This window comes from Ursus americanus, chromosome 14 (assembly GCF_024610735.1).
Source record: "Ursus americanus isolate L20-20 chromosome 14, mUrsAme1.1.p, whole genome shotgun sequence".
Lineage (NCBI taxonomy): Eukaryota > Metazoa > Chordata > Mammalia > Carnivora > Ursidae > Ursus > Ursus americanus.
Genome location: NC_142140.1, coordinates 27,088,290 through 27,107,542, shown reverse-complemented (window position 1 = coordinate 27,107,542; position 19,253 = coordinate 27,088,290).

Sequence of the window (19,253 nt, the reverse complement as noted above, 5' to 3'; positions counted from 1 at the left end):
GTGCCAAGCTCTGTTCTAAGTTGCTGGGGATTCAGACTGGAAAGAGATAGACATTATATCTGTGCTTGCGGATTTTACAGTCTGGTGTTAAGCAGGGAGCTCATATACCAATAAAGAAATAAAAGAAATTCAAATGGTGGCAAATGCTAAGGAGGAAATAAAACAAGATGACCCGAAGGAGAGCGATAGGGCTGGAGGAGGATGGTCACAGCGCGAATTGCTAGAAGCCCTGGAGTGAGAACATGTAGCCTCAATGAGGACAGAGCTCCTCCAGTGTTCGACAACAGCTTCGGCTGGTTCTTCGGTCTACACAATCGGTGTGCGGAAATCTTCAATCTTGGCAGAAGAGTAAGAAGTCTTCACTTAACCTAGAGCACTTGTAGTTTGATGTTCAAAGGTCATAACTGTAATTTCATTTAGCCCAGGGAAAAGGTGGATGCCTTGTCCCCCAGAGTAGACTCTGAGGCAAGAATTCAGCTACGGGTAGGGGACTGGGGAAGTGAACCAAAAAAGGGAGGCGAGCGAATAAATCTTGCATTATGGAGAATGGTAGAGCTGTGGACACCTGGGGCCCAGTCCCCCAGAAAGCATGAGATGTGGGGCAGCACACTTTGTCCCTGGGTTGGATGAAGCAGCTGTGAGCGGCAGCTTGGGAGAGTGATGACCCCCAGCACTTTCGGACCACCCTGTGCAGGGACGAAGAGGCTGCATCAGACAGAGAGAGCTGCAGGCAGCGTGGCAGGTGCAGGCGGGTGGGAATCATTGGTTCAGCGCACGTGAGGTGCTGCGTTCCGAGAGGGTATGCGTGGTCCATTGACAGTGTCTGCCACACTGAGGTTTGGCTGCAGTAAGTAGCTTCACCAACTTAATGCCAGGAAAAGACTAGAACAAGTCTGTCTCCTTTTAACCCTAAGAGATTTTTTTCCCATTAACTCCCCAGTCTACCCAGCATATCTGACTTAAACCTCAATATGCCATGTGATATTATCTAGCTGCCCAAAGACAGCAATTTTCAATAACAACTGTAAAGCAACAACTAATTTCGTTGTGCACTTATAACACACCAGCCACTGAGCTAAGCACTTTGCATTTAACCACAACAGCACTGAGGGGTGCTAGTATTACTCCCGCGTAAGGTTAGAAAACCAAAGTTCAGAGAATTGAGAGGATGACAAAATCGTTGTTGTCACCATCACTCATAAAAATAGTTCTTAATTGTTAATATCTCCTGACCATCCAAACTGCACAGAGAACTATGCTATACACTTTGTACCCATTTTCCTGCTTAATGCTTATGGGACATACAAGATAAAATACTATTTTCACACCCATTAAGCAGATGAGAAAATTGAGATTCATAAAGGTTAGGTAACCTATAGCTCAAGATTACGGAGCTGGAAGTGGGCAGACCCCAAATTCAAATTCAGGTCTCTCTGCATTCAAAACTCCTTGCTCTAAACCACCTTGCTAGACCCCAACAGTGCTCCCCCACAGTTCTACTACATTTTAAACCGGAAGGTTTTTGTCTGTTCCACTGGGGCACATTCAACAAAGACCCAGACCATCAAGTGCTTCACTTGACCTGCCACAGGGATGCTGAGTCCCTAAAAGATGGAAGGATAGCTTTGGTCAGAATCATTTGTAGATGTGAATAAAATCAGACTCAATACACTGAACGAGTTCATTAAGTCATTAAGACCACGAAAGGTCCACCTGAACTAAGAATGATTTCTTAACATGCTTGACTTGGAGTCTGAGGCTTTGCTGGCATTTAGGGCTCAGCTGAATGCTCTTCGGAAAACCTGCTGGCAGCAAGTACTTCCAAGAATGGCCCTCCATGCACAATGTACAGTGAACGTTGAAAGGCCAAGATGAGAATGGAAGAAGAGTTTCTGAAAGAAGAAATATTTTAAGTCTAGTTGAGTATTTTCACTAAAGGCACAGGTGCCCTGGTTTATAGAACAAGACACCTGAAGGAGGGTGGAATAAGTCTAATAGGTTTCCCGGCGGTGGAGAATGGGTTTGTCTTTGAACCACTGCTCTTTTATTCATATTTTGATTGTCTGCCCTCTTGCAGCCTGAGGGTCTAATTGGCCTGTGCTGTGAACTGGATGCTCTGGTTCTTATGACCTTAAAGTCATCTCCCTACTTACCAGAAACAACCTCGCATGACACATAACTGGCTTTCATGCCACTCTGGTGAACACACACACACACACACACACACACACACACACACACACAGTAAAATGCAAACGCAGCAGTTTTTCTTACTTAAAATATTTTCCCTTCTTTTCTGTGAGCTGACATGTCTCCCGGATATTTTCTCCTCTGGTGTCTTCCAGATAGTTGAGTCTATTCTGATTGGTCTCCAAGGTCACGTTACTGCTAGCATTTGATACGTTCTGTAGCTTACACATTGCCCCAAGCATTGCTGCCCTTTTTACAAGTCCTTTGTTAATCTTGCTGTCTCTCGGAGCTCCTAGACCTTCTTAAAATTTCACATTTATTAATGATACAGGATTCCATCGAACTTAGCGTGGGGCTGCCTGCATTCATATAAGGAATGCATTTTTCAACACGAGCAATTGGCTCCGAGGAGACTTGAGGTCCAGATCTATGTCTTGGGAGCTGAGAGCTCGGTTGCATGTTTAGGCATTGGTAGATGTGTCATTGGCTTTACCAATGCTAGTTGCTCATGGAAACTCCTAGCAGTTGAGTGCAAGCATGGTCGTGTAGGAGACCCGGATTCAAATCTGGATTCCATCATTGGGACCAGGCTGTGTGATCCTGTAAAAGTGCCTCGATATTTCTGAGCCTCAGACGCCTCATCCACATAATGTGAGATCATGGTATCCACCTCTGTTAGTTTCCTCTGACTGCCGAAATTGATTACCACGAACTTGGTGGCTTACACAACACATATGTATTATCTCAAAGTTCTGTAGGGTAGAAATCCAACGTAAGTCTCCCTGGACTAAAACCAAGGAGTTGGCAGAGCTAGTTCCCCTCCGGAGGCTCGAGGGGAGAACCCATGTCCTTGCCACTTCCATCTTTTAGAAGCCACCTGTATTCATGGCTCCTGACCCTCTCTGGCTCCGTCTTCAAAGCCAGCAATAGCAGGTCAAGTTCTCATGTGGCATCACGCTGACCTCCTCTTTGCCTCTCTCTTGCACTTTAAAGGATCTCTGTCATTACTTTGGGCCAATCCGGATAAGCCAGAATCATCTTCTGACTTTAAAGTCAACTTCATTAGCAACCTTATTTCCACCAGCAACCTCAGTGTCCCTTTGCCATGTAACCTAAGGTATCCGTAGGCTCCTGGGATTAGGGTATGAACAGGTTCTGGGCATCTGGGGGTGGGGGGCATGATTCTGCCTTCTACACTATTCCCCTCAAGGTAAGTAAGTTTCCTAGCAGATTCACCTAATCAGAGAGTTCAGTGGCTGATAATGATGATCGAAACTGATAGTTGGTCCAATGGACAGCACTAACTTTTCTATGAGAAAATGACCCAGCCTCTGTCACTAATGTGTGGCAACCAATGGCTTTTCAATGTTCATATTCTGAGACACCAACTTTGACAATGCTCCCAGTCAGGTAACCCACGGTCACGACAGTCCTTGCTGAGGTGCTCTGGTAAATTAAAATGCAGTGTTTACTGATGGGCTCCTGGACGCACCGAACACTGGTTCAGCCCAGCGTATGGCTGGAGAAACAGCTGGGTAAACACAGTTCTTCCCTCAATGTACTTATAGTCCAATGGGAGAGATTACAGATAGACCTGAAATTACATTATGTATTCACTTACTTACTTGTCCTTCATCTCTCTCCCACTCAAATATAAATTCCATGAAGGGCTGGGACTTCACTAAAATGTACACACCTGTATTCTCAGCACCTGGAAGAGTGCTTGGAATATACCAAGTACTTAATAAATATTTGTTGAACAAATACAAAGTAATATGTTATACAAGCCATTATGTTAGAGGTTTTTCATAAAATATGCAAACTAGGTGATATAACATATTGACTAGCCAGAGAGGAAAAAGAATCTCATCTCTCCTGTAGAAAGTTTCTGGCACATTTACAAATAGCTCCTGCTGTGTCCACACAGAAAGGGCTCCCTGCACTGTGGGGCCTGCAGACATTGGCCCTCACTGGCTCATCTCGGTGTACACTGTCTTATTACCTTTATTTACCCTGTTTGCAAACTGCACCACCCCCAGGTCATGATGCGGGAGTCACCTGAAGCCCATACCTATGCCTCATACTACGGACTATCCATCATACCCACCGTCCCCCTTTGCACCCCCCAGACCCCCAATAAGTAATAATTAAGCTAATTCCATTTTAGGGGCAGTGAAAGATCTGGTGAATCTGTGATCAAAGTGCAAGAGCTTTGCCCAATCTTAGAAAACACTACTCAGTCTCCCATACTGGACTTCTGTACCCGGGGGCCCAGGTGCACATTAAACTCAGCATGTGCCACACTAACCACTATCTTTCCCCCAAAGTCTGTCCCTCCTATGTTTCCAATCTCATTTAATGTAGTCATCATCAAATATCCCAAGATTTCAAGCAAGGAAACTAGATGATGTAACTCCTCGGAGATGGAGAAAGAACATTGCGATCTAGCTCATTTGCATTCTAAGCTTTGGGTACCCGGCACGACATGGTGACTGTGTGCCTGAAGCAGAGCTCCAGCATCCCCGGTATTTGCACAGTCTGGTTTCCTGGTTCTCTTCTCACCTGTTCCTAGGCAGCCGTAACTGGTCTCCACAGAATCACACAACACTTGGAGGTTAAGGCCAGTCCCCAGCCCAGCACCAGGGAGCACAATGGACCACATCTCCTCTGACAACACAGACATCCCCTGTGCCTCGGTGTGGAAGGAGATCCAGAACCAAGCCCCAAGGAAGCCCAGTGTGAGAGACCTGACTCCCTTGAAAGTTCACAGCAGATTAGAGAAAGCTCCCCAGACCCAGGCTGCACACACAGCACAGTGCACAGCAGGAGGCAGAGACCAGGTCTTCACAAAGAGGAGGTGCCAGGATCGGAGAAGGGTCCTTGTCTGGGAAAGGGGAGAGGTTCTTAGCCACACACCACGGTTGAAAATTCAGACTAGGGACCAAATGGAGACAGTAGATCAAACACCCAGGGTCCCTCCCACCTCCCTGTCATGCCCCTTGGCCTTGTGTTCCTGTAAGCCAACACAACAGCTTCCAGCAAACGCCTGAGTGAAGACAACCCCAAAGGTGATTCTTTTAGGAGGCAGAGGACGGGGTAAGGTGATCAGTGAAGAAGGATCCCAGAGACAAAAGAGTCTTAGGGAGCCCAGAACAGAGCCTCTTGGGGCTTGACTTAGAAAATGACCTTTTCTGAAGAGCAGAAACTAGCTGGGGCAAGGAAAGATCAGGACAGAACAGCCAGTAAACAGCTGCAGACTTGTCCTCTAATCTGCCTTCGGGGCCAAGCTCTTTCCTGACCATCTGAACGCTGACCTTGCTGACCCCCAGCTATCTCTCCACCCCAGGTCTTTACTCTTCTTCATTCGATTCCTACGAAGGGGGAAATAAATTCCTGTGAATTTTTAGACTGCAAGATTTGATTCTAATCTTCAGAATCAAGGACTTTCAGACTCGAAGGGGCACAAATGTTTGAAAGTATAGTTACAAAATGAAGTGTAAATGACAATGTCTCTTGGCCTAAAAATATGGTGTAATAACCACCACTATCCAGTAATCGGCCTTACTTTACTGAGCTCTGCTCAAACACAACACAAACAACAAAGGCCTAAGCGTAGACACTGGTATGCTACGGAGGATTCAACAAGCGCGATGCGATGGAGGATGCCTGGAGGGGTGAGCATTTATACAGAAGCTGCAGGCGGTCACACAGGGCCCGGCCCCAGCTCTGGGCTCATCTCTTCATGCGACAGGCCCTCCGAACAATACGTACATTTTGAATGTGCCCCAGTGCACCCACGTACCTAAACTCAGAGTTTCACAAAACAAGTCTTCCCTTTACCACACAACACACATTCCGTTTTTTACTAGATTCGGTTCTCTTCCATTCCATTGCACTTCATGTGTTTCCCAGTGCTGGCCTCCATGCTCCACTGAGTCACGTGTACCAAGGGGTCACCAAAGGTTCCATACAGGTCATTGTGGGGCCCATGTCTGCGTGACACAAAGTTTCGACATCAGAAGTATGGTTTAATGAATGAGAGCAATGCTAGACTCTAGAAGATTCTTATCCTGTTCTAACCAGTTCTTTCTGCCATCATTCCTTCCCCTGCCCCAAAATGTACTGTTGGGTCCAGGGAAGGCTTTGTTTGCTGGGAAACAGAGAATGAATGAGAACTGTATTTCACTGTAATGACTTTAAAGGGGATTTCTGGGTTCCAGGAGAGAAGTTTAAAAAATCACTAAAAATCTATTTGTTTCTTCCAATTTAGAGTTGTTTATGAGGAACAAAGAATCCTGAAAGCCTCTTATGTAGAAAAGGGAAGGAGAGGCTGTCAACTGACCCACTGAAGCCAGGCAAACAAACCCTCCCCCCAGATGTAAGAAATGGCAGCCCTCTCCAAGCAAGGACTTCCCGGGGACTCAGAGGCCTCATTAATGCTCCTGAACCACAGCCAGCCGGGGACAAATGAGGGAAGCGCAGCAGGTGCTCCTTCGTGGGGCCTCTCTCCCTCCTCACTACATGGTTATTTGATTTGGCAACTCAGGGGCCTTTCTTTATTTTCTCCTCATTTTTTTGTAGAAAGTAATATAATCAGAGTTCTCCCACTTCTGACCCTCCCAGACTGTACCCCCAGAAGCAACTATTGTTCTCACTTTCATACAGATCTTTCCAGAGATGGTGCATGAAGATATAAGTACACCCACAATCTCCTCATTCTTAACAGAGCAGTATTGTCTCCAAAAAGGTGAAAATTGGTTCATGGGAGGAGGAGGGCAGAAAAGTCCTACACTTTGTGTACGAAGCACAGATAATACACTACCTAAACAGACTGTATGTCTGCGATATTAAAGTTTAATTGGAGATCCATTAAAAAATGTCTAGGGGCTCTTGGGTGGCTCAATCAGTTAAGCTAATCCAACTCTTGATTTTGGCTCAGGTCATGATCTCAGAGTTGTAAGATTGAGCCCCGTGGAGGGCTCCATGCTGGGCGTGGACCCTGCTTTAAATTCTCTCTCTTCCTCTCCCTCCTCTGCTCCTCCCCCTCTGCTCATGTGTGCAAAACACACACTCTCACTCTCTCTCTCAAAAAAAAAAAAAAATGTCGAAAAAGTTTCCTTAGAGCTGTTAAGGAAAAATAAGTTGGGAAGAGCTGACATACTCCCATTTGTTTGTGCACATAAAGGGTAGCACCTGTACTGGGAGACTGTTTTAGAGGGCGGCGTACGAGACAGGGTGAGCACTTGGTCTTTCAAATACTGGTTTGAATCCTGGCTCCAACATTAACCGGTCGTGGGAAGCTGACCACGCTTCTTAATGTGTGCACTTCAATTTCCTCGTCTAAAACAGGGGTAGGAGTGGTAGCAGCGACCTCCTAGGGTAACTGTGACTATTAACGAGTTAACGTTACACACGTTACACACGATGTAAAGCGCTTAATTGCCTAGCAAATGGTAGATGCTCTGTAAGCGCTTGCTACATTGTGATTTTCCACTGGATCATAGGTCTTAGAGACTGGTCTATCCTCTTTAATGGCTGAATGGTATTCCCACGTGTGGACATACCATCATTTATTTAAGTCAGGAGAAGCAAATCATAGCTCACAAGCCAAATTCAGTAACCCACCTGTTTTTGTAAATCAAGTTGTATTGGCAACACAGCCACAGCCATTCATTTGCATATTGCCTTTGGCTGCTTTCACACTATAGCAGAGACCATGCCGCCCACAAAGTGCCCACGAAGCCTAAAATATTTGCTGTCTTCTCCTTTATACAAAGAGTCTGCTGAGCCCTAGTTAAGTCAATCCTTTTCTAAAGGACACGTGCACTGTCACACGCACATTCTGCTACAACAAATACAGAGCGCAAGGAACATTCTCAAACACACATCTTTAAGCATGCTAGCAAGCATATCGAAAAGATAAATTCCTGGAAGTGGGGTTCTTGGGTCAAAAGACATAATTTTCATAGATATTGCCAGTTCCTTCCTCACAGGTTATATTAATGGACACTCACCAGCAGTCCTCAGGAGCACCCCTTACCCCCTACCCTTGCCACATTAGGATATTATCTAATTTGGGGGTTTTACCACTCTGATAAGGGAAAGGCAAATCATTATAGTTTTGTTGTTTAAATATCTTTATTTTACGATGAGACTGAGTTTTTTAAAAACTCTCTTAAGGAATGCTTTTCTTTAAAAATAAACAAATCCAACAGTAGCTGGCAGATACCGTGTCATGAGCTTTATCCTTGCAGGAACTCCTGTGAGCTAGGTGGCATTATCCCTATTTTACAGATGAGGAAACAAAGGCATAGCAAAGTTAAGTAAACTGGCAACAATCAGAAGCATGGGAGTGCTGTGGTTAAGAAAAGTGACCACAGGGGCACCTGGGTGGATCGGTCAGTAAGCATCTGCCTTCAGCTCAGGTCATGATCCTGGGGTTGTGGGATCAAGCCCCGCAACAGGCTCTCTGCTCATCTCAGCAAGCAGTCTGCTTGTCCCTCTCCCTCTGCCCCTCCCCCCCAACCTCTGCACATGCGCACTCTCTCTCTCAAATAAATAAATAAAATCTGAAAAAAAAAAAAAAGAAGAAGAAAATATGCCTCGGTGTCAGACTACCTGAATTCTATCTACAACTTCGCCACAATTATTGGCTGTGTGCAAAGCCAAAGAGACTTTGGGAATGTAACTTAACCCCTCTATGCCTTGGTTTCTCCCTTTTTTTTAAATGTGAATAACCAAAGTACTCATCTCATCATGTAATATTGGGAAATAAATGAGGGCTTTGATGCTAATGGTATTAAGTGGGGAAGCCACCATCTGAATCTAGGGGTTTCTGAGCTGGAATAGAAGTTCTTAAACACTTAAGCTGTTACCCTTGGTGACACTGTATGATTACTAAGCATTTTATATTTGCTGGATAAATAGCTATCGATGTCTTTCCTCATTCTCAGAGACTTTTACAAAGAGCACCAACTCCATCCATTGCTGCAAACATCCAAGTACAGCACCATGTCTCCAAGTATGAGCATGTCTCGACTTGCTCAGCTATAATTGTTTGGAAATTCTGAAACATGAAACTGTTCAGGATAAGAACTGCCAAGGAAACATGAAGACTATTTAATCCTTCAAGTGTTTCAGATCATCCCCATCCGAAATAACACAGACAGTACCAAATTAGCTTTAGAAAGACATATAGAAGATAGATTTTTAAAAATGTTTTGGGTCTACACTAAATATACTCCTTCGGTTCATTTTTCTGAATGGAGTTAGTTTCCTCACAGAACAGCATCTCAGTCAATTTGTCACCTAAAACCTAGTGCACCACTGTCCAATAGAAATGTCTACAATGATAAAGACATTCAGTATCTGGTATGACCAATATGGTAACCACTAGTCACCTGTGGCTATCAAGTTCGTGAAGTGTGACCAGTATGACTAAGGAACTGAATTTTTACTTTTTGTTAATTTTAGTTGACTTAAACTGAAATTTAAATAGACACATGTAGCTAGTAGCCACTATACTGGGCAATGTGGCTCTCATCACCCCAGATTTTGTGCATAGTTTCAAAAGGTGAGAAAGAACACTACTGATTACACAATAAGTATTCCTTTACCACCTGGGAAATGAATTGCTGGACTCTGATGCCCCCAAAAGGGCTAGCTGGTAACCCAGGAACTTCGTTCTCTGAATTTAATCAAGCTGTACCTGTTCTGCACCACCCAAGTGAGGAGGCACAAAATGGAATCAAAGCGACTCCTGTGTCAGTCGTGCATAGGTTGCTACCCATCAGCCCATAGTCTCACCCAGCTCGCAAGTGTTTCATTTGGCCCACAAGGGGCTTTAGAGTTTGAATTAATGGTCAACATTTAAAATTCTAAAGATTTTTGCATTTCAGACTTCATTAGTAAAGTCAGAAGTCCTGACAACATTTCACCCCTGTAGTAGTTAGCTGGAGCTGTGAGGATTCTTCTCCCTTTAGAGGGCACTTACACTCTCCAGGTTGACAAAGTCCCCACCATTCCCTATTGTCTTCCTTCCATCTCCCTTCACTCATTTACCCAATGCCTGGCTGTCCCCAGGAGCCATGTTAGCATCTAATGGCTGCTCCTGGGGCTTTGGCCCATCTCTAGCCATTCCCCTGAGACTTTCCTGATGCATATGTACACACACACACACACACACACACACACACATACACACACAGTTTATCCACGAGCCTGACTCTAGTCACACCTTGTAGTTCTGTACCTCTGTGCCTTTGCAAATTCTATTCCTCTTAATTGGAATGCCTTTCTCCATCTGGTTAACCCTGACTCCTCTTTTGAAATCCAGCTGAAAGAATACCTCCTCCACAAAGCTGCCTGGACTTCCCCAGGCAGAACGAGCTGCTGGTCCTTTTCAGTGCACTCGGTACCTTCTGCACACTGCTGTCATCATTTATTTCCCCCAGTCCACTGCTCCAGACAAGCATTTCCTGGAGGGAAAGACTAGTGTCTTACCTTAGTGTCCCTGAACTAGCTAGCACAAGTGAATGAATTCTGAAACCTGAGTCTCTAGCCCAGGCTTCCTACATGGATCATGAGAAACTGACAAGAGTTTTGCAGTCTGCTGCCTCCTGGACTTTCATGATGAAAGCTCCTGAGGCCTGCCAGCCCCCGCTTGCCTATTCTCCTCCCTTCACAACCCCATCCCTCACCAAGCCTGTTACACCTGCTGTTTTCTCTGCCTCTAGAAATAGCAGAGAACCTGTAACCATCCTACAGCTATTTATCGCACTAATGACCTGCAAGGTCTTTTACCCCTTCAGGAGGGACATCCCCACATCCTGTGGGGTTTCCCTGGACATCAAATTTGTCCCCTTGTCCTCCCCATTCACCCATCATCCCTGGTACAAATGCCTTATTTCTGATCTTGACCATAGGTCAACTATTTCTATAAGTCTCCAACCTAACACCTCGCCTGTTTTCACGCCACCCTGATCCGTTCTTCACGTAATCCACTCTCCATTCCTAACTCATCTGAAACATTTCCACAACTCCCCACTGGTCTCAGAATAAGCCCCTTACACCATGCACGGCAGTTTCTTGGTCATTGCACTCCAGCCCCAACAGGCTCCCTTCGGCATCTCAAAAGCTGGCACCTACTGTTTCCTCTGCCTGGAAAACTCTTCCCCCAGCACTTGCCATGTCTGACTCTTTCATTATTTAGGACTCAGCTCAAGTATCATCAGAGAAGCCATTCCTGTTCCCCCAACTTAGTTTCCCCCACTAAATTGTCACCCCATGCTACTCCATTATGACATAGCAGATTCCTTTATCCAAATCAATAATTTTCATGCTTGTTTTTTGTCTGTCTCTTCCACTGAAGTGTAAGCGTCATGAAGGGGGAGACTCAACCTGCACCCCCAAGCCTTGGTACAGTGTCCTCCTATAGCCCCAAGGCCTGCACAGCTGTCTGCTACACAGTTGGCACCCAACCTGTGTTGGTTATTGAATGTCAAATGATGAATGACTCTGTGAATGAATGATGGACAGATGACTGGATGGATGGATGGATGGATGGATGGATAGACAAGACATATGTCAAAAGCAAGCATCTATTTTAACTCATACAACTATGAAGAAATAGTTCCAAAATGCGTTCCAGTGCATTCTTTCCAAAAGTAACATTTGTTCTAAATTAGATATTTGGAAAGAAGAAATCTCAGAGTGTACAAAGGGATAGGAATTTTTGCCGAAGGATGGTGTCAATGCTAGTCAGGTCGAGGTAACAAAGGTATCGGCTAACTTTTATCTGGGTGTTATTTCAGGTACTCTGTGCTCCCTGAAACTTACAAAGGCTTAGCAATTTAAAATTGGTGGTGGGATTTGCTCAAGCTGACTTGCTATGTAACAATTTATCATCCTGACAGGTGCTGAGGAGTTCAAGGCAACGTGCTGATGCCTGCTTTCCTAAGTCATGGCTCAGGAGAAAATATATTTTGTTAGGGAAATTAGAATCCTCCAAATAGATTCTTCAGTGTATTAATATCTCTGCTGGACTCAAGATTGGATATTTCTGTTTACAACTTGGTTATCTTTATTTGTATCTGTCCAATTTCAGACATGCTACTAGGAAGACATATTGCCAGCTGTTTTAAATTTTAAAAGAACAATTTTATCAACATGATGTCTTTTTAAACCCATATGCACCTTATGGTGAGAATGTGATCCAAAACAGAGTAAAACAAAAGTGCTAAAAAAATTCCTAAATCTTGCTAGTATTCTGGGCATCCAAGTCTCCCAGGTTAAATCACATTCTCCTCAAGACGGGAGCACCAGTGGAGACTTATATCATATTGTATTTTACTTCTGCAGTGCAGATTAGTCTCAAACTCTGACACCAGCATAGAAAATGCTTCCACTGGGTTTGAAAAGTCGTGTGCTAGAGACAAACTGAGAAAAATAAAGATCTGAGTGAAGGCTGAGCACTCCAGTTCCCTGGGGGAAGGCAGGAGTAGATAAGAGTAGACAGAACACAGCAGCAAGGAAAGGACTAATCACCGGGTCAGAGGAGGAGACAGCCCAGAACTCCACCAGGACAATAGTGAAGGCTCACAATACTCCCAATTATCGAGCTAAGCAATGCCATGACCTCTCTGACTTTCAGAAGCACGGAAAGTGGCTCATTAGAACTCAGGCAGCAGGCACACAGCTCTGAAAGATGCACAACATATAGAGAGGGAGGGAAACCATCAATCTATTATGTGTCTACTGGACACCTGGTGTTATAGTTAGGGATTTATGTCTCCATTTATTCTGTGCGTGGTCCCTAAAGGTCTTAAAACAATCCCGATTCTCATTGAAAATTGTGCATAGGATTTTCTTGAGAAAAAAAATTCAGGTTTTATAACTAATTCAGTCGAAAGTGGTTATAACTGGGGGAAGAAAGAACTGGGCAGATGGGGCAGGAATGGGAAGGAGGTGCTTTACTATATGCCTTTTAGATGTTTGGTTGAAAATATGGAAATGTGTTATTTATTCAAAAATAAATTAAAATTTTTAAGGTACATAGTTAAACACTTTCGGATGACTTTGAAAGCATGCCTTTTCCCACATAAGCTACCATTTTGGGAAAATGCAAGCGAGCACTTCCTTGCCAGGATGAACAATTCCTTCAGTCTTTCAGCCAGATCGCTTTAAGCATATTTTGTGGAACTGAGCATTCTCTCCTGATTTTTTCACCCTGTGGGTATTAAAATCCTAAATTAAGAAGCCGTGGATTAACCAAAGACTTCCAGACCCTCTTAGTGGGTAGTGGATTGCTAACAATAACAAAGTCTAAAATCTTGTTTAATTTCCATGTTAATTGACGAGATAATAAGCATTGATTCTGCATATATGCGTGTGTTGGCCACGTCACTGCAATTATACGGCATGTTTTATTTATGAGAGAGGCCCCAGATTGCTCCAGTGATCATCAGAACCAGTTCTTCCCTCTCAAATGAGCATCAGAAAAGTCTGCATAATGACAGTCACCAATGGAAAATTGAAGGTTCTCCTTTTTCCCATTACACTGTATGATAATTTAAGCCCAGACCAATCAAATGTCCAGCATTCTTACTCAGAAATTTAATTTCCACTACATCAGACAGGCGGTAAAATGCTGTAGGCCATCTGCTGGCAGCTCCACTCGGTGGGCCCATGACAAAGCCGCAGTCTTTCCAAGTGGTTTTGCTGATGCCCAGCCAAAGAGAGAAAAAAGGCCTGACAGGGGACCCTCTGCGTTGTCAACAGGTTTGGGCCCTGTGCCTGCTGGCTTCTGGAAAACAAATCTCAAAGAATTGTTTCATTACAAAACAAATCAACAAGTACAGATGTTGCATGAAACATGTAACACAAAAGGGTCATCATAAAGACAAGACGTCACAGTGCAGACCATTATGAGGTCACAACAGCGTGGGCATGCAGGAAGAGAGCAGCAAAATGTAGATAGATAACCTATTAGAGAGAGAGATAAATAACAAATAAACAAACAAGCAAATACCCGACTCCACAATCTGTGCAGGCAATGAGTAGGGGCAGGAAGGCAGTGGAGGTCCACGAGTGTCGGTAGTGTGAACAGCAAACAAGAGTGGTGAGGTCATATAAGCTGTGTGCTATCAGACCAGAAAACAGGCTCTTGAGCAAGTCACTAAGCTCTCTGGGCGTGTACATGAATATACAGCAAGTATTTAAATAAGCTAATGTTTCTAACACTGCAGAAGATCTTTGTTTCCAGAAGGGCAGAGTAGACATATTTTCCCTAATCCTCCTGCTAAGTATAGCTAAAAAGCCTGGATGTGACATATAAGACAAACACAAGTCTAAAGGGGGAGAAAAGAAGACAGATCTTCAAGGGACCTTGGAACTCAAACAACAGGGCAGTGAGTTCCCTGGGGTTTTTTTTTTTTTGTCTCATGTATGTCAGACCAGATGAGAAGGAAGCCACCCACCCACTCCAAAACACCAAAGGTCACAAACGGAAGAAGTCCCAACAAAAGCCTGCTCTCTCTAGCCAAAAGGATAGGAAAGAGACAGCCTAGCAAAATAGAAAACTTTTAGAAAATAACTGCTCTACTCCAGCTAAACACAATTACAGAGACATGAGAGAGAGAGAGAGCACGCGCGCATGCCCCCCAGCGGGGGGAGGGGCAGACGGAGAGGGAGAAGCAGACTCCCCAATAGCAGGGAGCCCAATGTGATGCGGGAAGTCGATCCCAGGACCCTGGGATCATGACCTGAACCAAAGGCAGACACTTCACTAACTGAGCCATCCTGGCGCCCTATTTGTCAGTTTTGTTTTGTGATTATATCCTCACTGATTTTAATAGCTTCAGATCCTAGTGAGTGCTCAATATTCATTTAGGAGATGAATTACCAGCTCACTTCTCTGTGTGTATTGAAGGGGCCTCAGCTTTTTTTTCTTAATTTAAAGGTTTTTATTTTTAAGTAATCTCTGCAACCAACGTGGGGCTCGAACTCACAACCCTGACATCAAGAGTCTCATGCTCCTCCAACTGAGCCAGCCAGGTGCCCCAAGTTACTGATACTTCTATTCCCTATCATTGTGAGAATTACATGAGAAAACACAACTTTCTTAGGGTATATAAAGAACTCCTACAATTGAACAACAGTATTTTTTTTGAATGAGCAAAGGACTGCAATAGACATTTCTCCGAAGAGATAAACCAATGATCACCAGGCACATGAAAAGATGCTCAATATCATTAATCAGTAGGGAGGTGCAAATTAAAACCGCAAAGAGATACCACCTCATTAGAATGGCTCCTACCAAAAAAAGGGGGAAAAAAACAAACAAACAGAAAATAAGCATTGGCAAGGATGTGGAGAAATAGAAACCCTTGTGCACTGTTGGTGGGAATGTAAAATGGTGCAGCTGCGATGGAAAATAGTGTGGCAGGTCCTCAAAAAATTAAAAATAGAATTAACATATGCTCCAAAATGCAATTTCTGGGTATATACCCAAGTGAATTGAAAGCAAGGGCTCATACATATATTTGCACACCCACATTCATAGCAGCATTGTTCATGATAGCCGAAAAGCAGAAGCAGCCCAAGTGTCCACCGATGGATGAATGAATAAACCAAATGTGGCGTATCTATACAATGAGGAGAGGAGGAAATGGGCAGGCATTGTTTTAATGGGTAAGAGTTTCACGATGCAAGATGAAAAGAGTTCTAGAGATTGATGGTGGTAATGGCTGTACAAGAAAAGAATGTGAATACACTTACTGCTACTACTGTACACTTAAAAACCAGTTAAGATGGTACATTTTATGTTCTGTGTATTTTACCATATTTTTTAAAAAATTATACACAACCACAATATAATAGAGACTCACTGAATGGAGATTACAGCGGTGGAGTATAAAATTTCTATTTTGTAACAACCCTGTGTTCTTGCCTATATCACAGCTAACAGAAGAGGATTTAGCTATATATGTAGGTCTCATCGCCGTTTACACCAGCTTCCCAGTTTGGCGAGATCAACCAGGAGAAAGGGGAAAGTCAGGGAAGGGCCAGGGCTAGTGTCTGCAACAACACTACCATCTAAAAGTTAGACTGATATTGCCTGGCTGCAGAAGATACTGTCTCAGCAAGAAAGAAAGTATCCCGTCTCCTTTAACTGCAGAAAAAGAACAGAGCTGGCTATAGAATAACAGAATTAGATTAGGCCTTGGAAAAAAAAATCAATACAAGTTATCCCAATGCTCAGAGCCCATCTTTCTAGTTTATTCAACAGAGTTTGTGGAAACAAAATTGAAGAACTCGGTAAACTAAATTATTCCTCTAAAGTTCCCACTGGAAAGGAAAGGATCATCTTTGCGAATAGAATTAAAGACATATTTAGTTGGAGAAGGAACTTCCTAAGGCACATTCTTGCCTCGTGGAAGGAAGAACAGCACTCAGAGACAAGATCAGAGCTTGGCAGGTCAAAGAGCTGAGCAGCCTTCTTGCCTCAGCTGTGGACCACAGGGCTGCCTGGTGCTGGAAGACAGGCAATGCCTTCCCTGATCGTGGCCTCAGACTGAGGTGATCCAAGCTGCCTTAACTTCATTCTTCAAGTGAACTCATTTGACAGAGGTTTTAATAAACCTTATGAAGTAAAACATTTTTATGTATGTTTTCCCCCCTGGGACCACCTCCCAAGTCAAGATATAAAACATTTCCTTATCCACAAAAGTCCCCTCATGCTGCTTCAAAATCACTCTCTCTTCCAAAGGGTAACCACGCTTCTAACTTCTGTCACCTGAGATTAATTTTCCTTGCTCTTGAACTTCATGTAAATGGAATCATACAGCCTACGTACTCCTTTTTTGTGTCTGGCTTCTTTATTCAACATGTGGTTTTGAAGTTTATTCTTGTTTTTGTGTGTATTTGTAGTTTTTTCTTTTTTATTGATGAGTAGTATTTCAAAGAGCATAACCCAACAGCCAGTAAGCATGAAAAGGTACTCAGAATCATTACTCATTGAGGGAATGCAAATTAAAATCACATTATGATACCAGAATGAATAAAGCTTTAAAAAGGCTGGCAATGCCAAGTGTTGGTGAGGATATAGCAAAACTGAAACTCATGTATTATTGGTGGAAGTGTAAAATGGAGTGATCTTTTTTGGAAAAGTATTTGGCAGTTTCTAAGAAAATTGAACATAATTTATTCTATGACCCAGCAACTCTATTCCTAGATATACATCCAAGAGATATGAGTGCATATGTACACAAAAATACTCATAGAAAAATGTTCATAGCGGCTTTATTCATAATGGACCCAAAATGGAAACAACCCAAATATCCAGATTCATAAACTGTACTATATGCAAATGAAGAGTTTTTGAGGTTCTACTGTGGGCAAAACATACCCTTCCTCCCTGTCATCTCTTCCCTTAATGGGCATGACACCCTTTTCTTAGGGATTCTATTTCATCCTCAGGTTCCCCTGAGAGCAGGGAGGGAGTGTTAGACACCATATATCTCCCAGGACCACATATCTGCCCAACTTTCCCTGGCGTATGTCACATCCTAGGTTGTGGGTCACGTGGTAGTCAACAAAGGTCCAATTTCATAAACATTTCCTGAGCAGGATGCTAGATGCGGAGAGGAAGATACAAAGATAATGAAGATGTAGTCCCTGCCGAGGAGATAGTGGCCGAGAGCATGATTCCTGGAGTCAGAAAGACATGTGCTTGAATCCCAAATCGTATTCGTGGTGTGCTCCTGGGCGAGCCCTGATCTCATCTGTGTAAGTCATCTGCACGATGCAAATGATAATACTAGTGCCACCAAAAGAGCTTTCTAAGAACTGCATGTGAAGTGTATGTACTTCCTAAGCCCCGCACTTAGGAAGTTTTAAATCAATGCTGTTGACGACAATGATGTTCACCCTCTAGTGAGGAGAAAAGATAAACCGTAACGAATTACACATTCAAAGCAGATGATCCCAAGTGTTAAAATAGCGGTAACATGCGCTTTGGAGAAATAGGAAGGAGAGGCTAATTTGGGCTAGAACATTCTAGTAAGATTTCTCTAAGATTTATAGAGAGCTGGGTGTCAGCTGAGGAAACAAGAACCACAGCTCAAATTTTAACGATCAAAGAGTGCAGTGAGAGGCAACAGGATATAATAAAAAGAGCATTAAGCTTGAGACCGTACAGTCTTACATTTGAATCTAGGCTCACTCATTTATTAGCCATAGGATTTTGAACAAGTCACTTAACACCTCCAAGCTTCCATTTCGCCATCTGTAAATGATGGCAATTCTTATGTCTGGTGGTTGTTGAGGAGCAAAGGAAATATTTATCAAATACCTAGCACAGCACCAGTGACTCCAAGCACACGTTTTCACAATCACATTAACTGAGTGAGACACTCAGAGTCCACATCTTCTTGGGGTGAGGCTGGTGGTTCTTTTCAAAGAACCATGAGCACCCTGGTGGCATTTGCCGACAGCAGTGAGTCTCACGGTGGTTATAAAACACTTAGGAAATCCAGCAGTCCTTTCAGCCAGGAAAATGCACGCTTACATAGACATTTTTACATAATTCAAGAGATTCTGAGACTCTCCAAAATAATTCACGGAGCCACCGAGCTTCCAGAGCCCCCAGGGACCTAGCACCAAGAAAAGCATAAGCCGAACGGTCAAAGGCAAGCGTCATAGAACCTCACTCACTCCTACGATCTGCTATTTAAGACTGGCAGAAGAAGAAGCAGGGCAGGGAACCAAGGTGTGCTAGCCAGTCTGTGAGCAAACACTCTCCTTTGATTACATTTCTTCTCACTCAAACAGTTTACCAAACCTCAGCACCATTAGCACCCTGCAGAGCGTGCACTCGCTCCGCCTGCCAGCTAACATGCAAGAGCCCCAGGGTAGCTACCTTGGGGAGGGGTCTTGTGGGCGGATCCGTAAGTCCGCACAGCATCATTTCTCAAGCCCGTGCCAGCAAGCCACACCTTTCCTTTCCCCAAACAGACACCTACCTCAATACACTCATGTGTCACCCTCATATTGCCAAAGGGCCA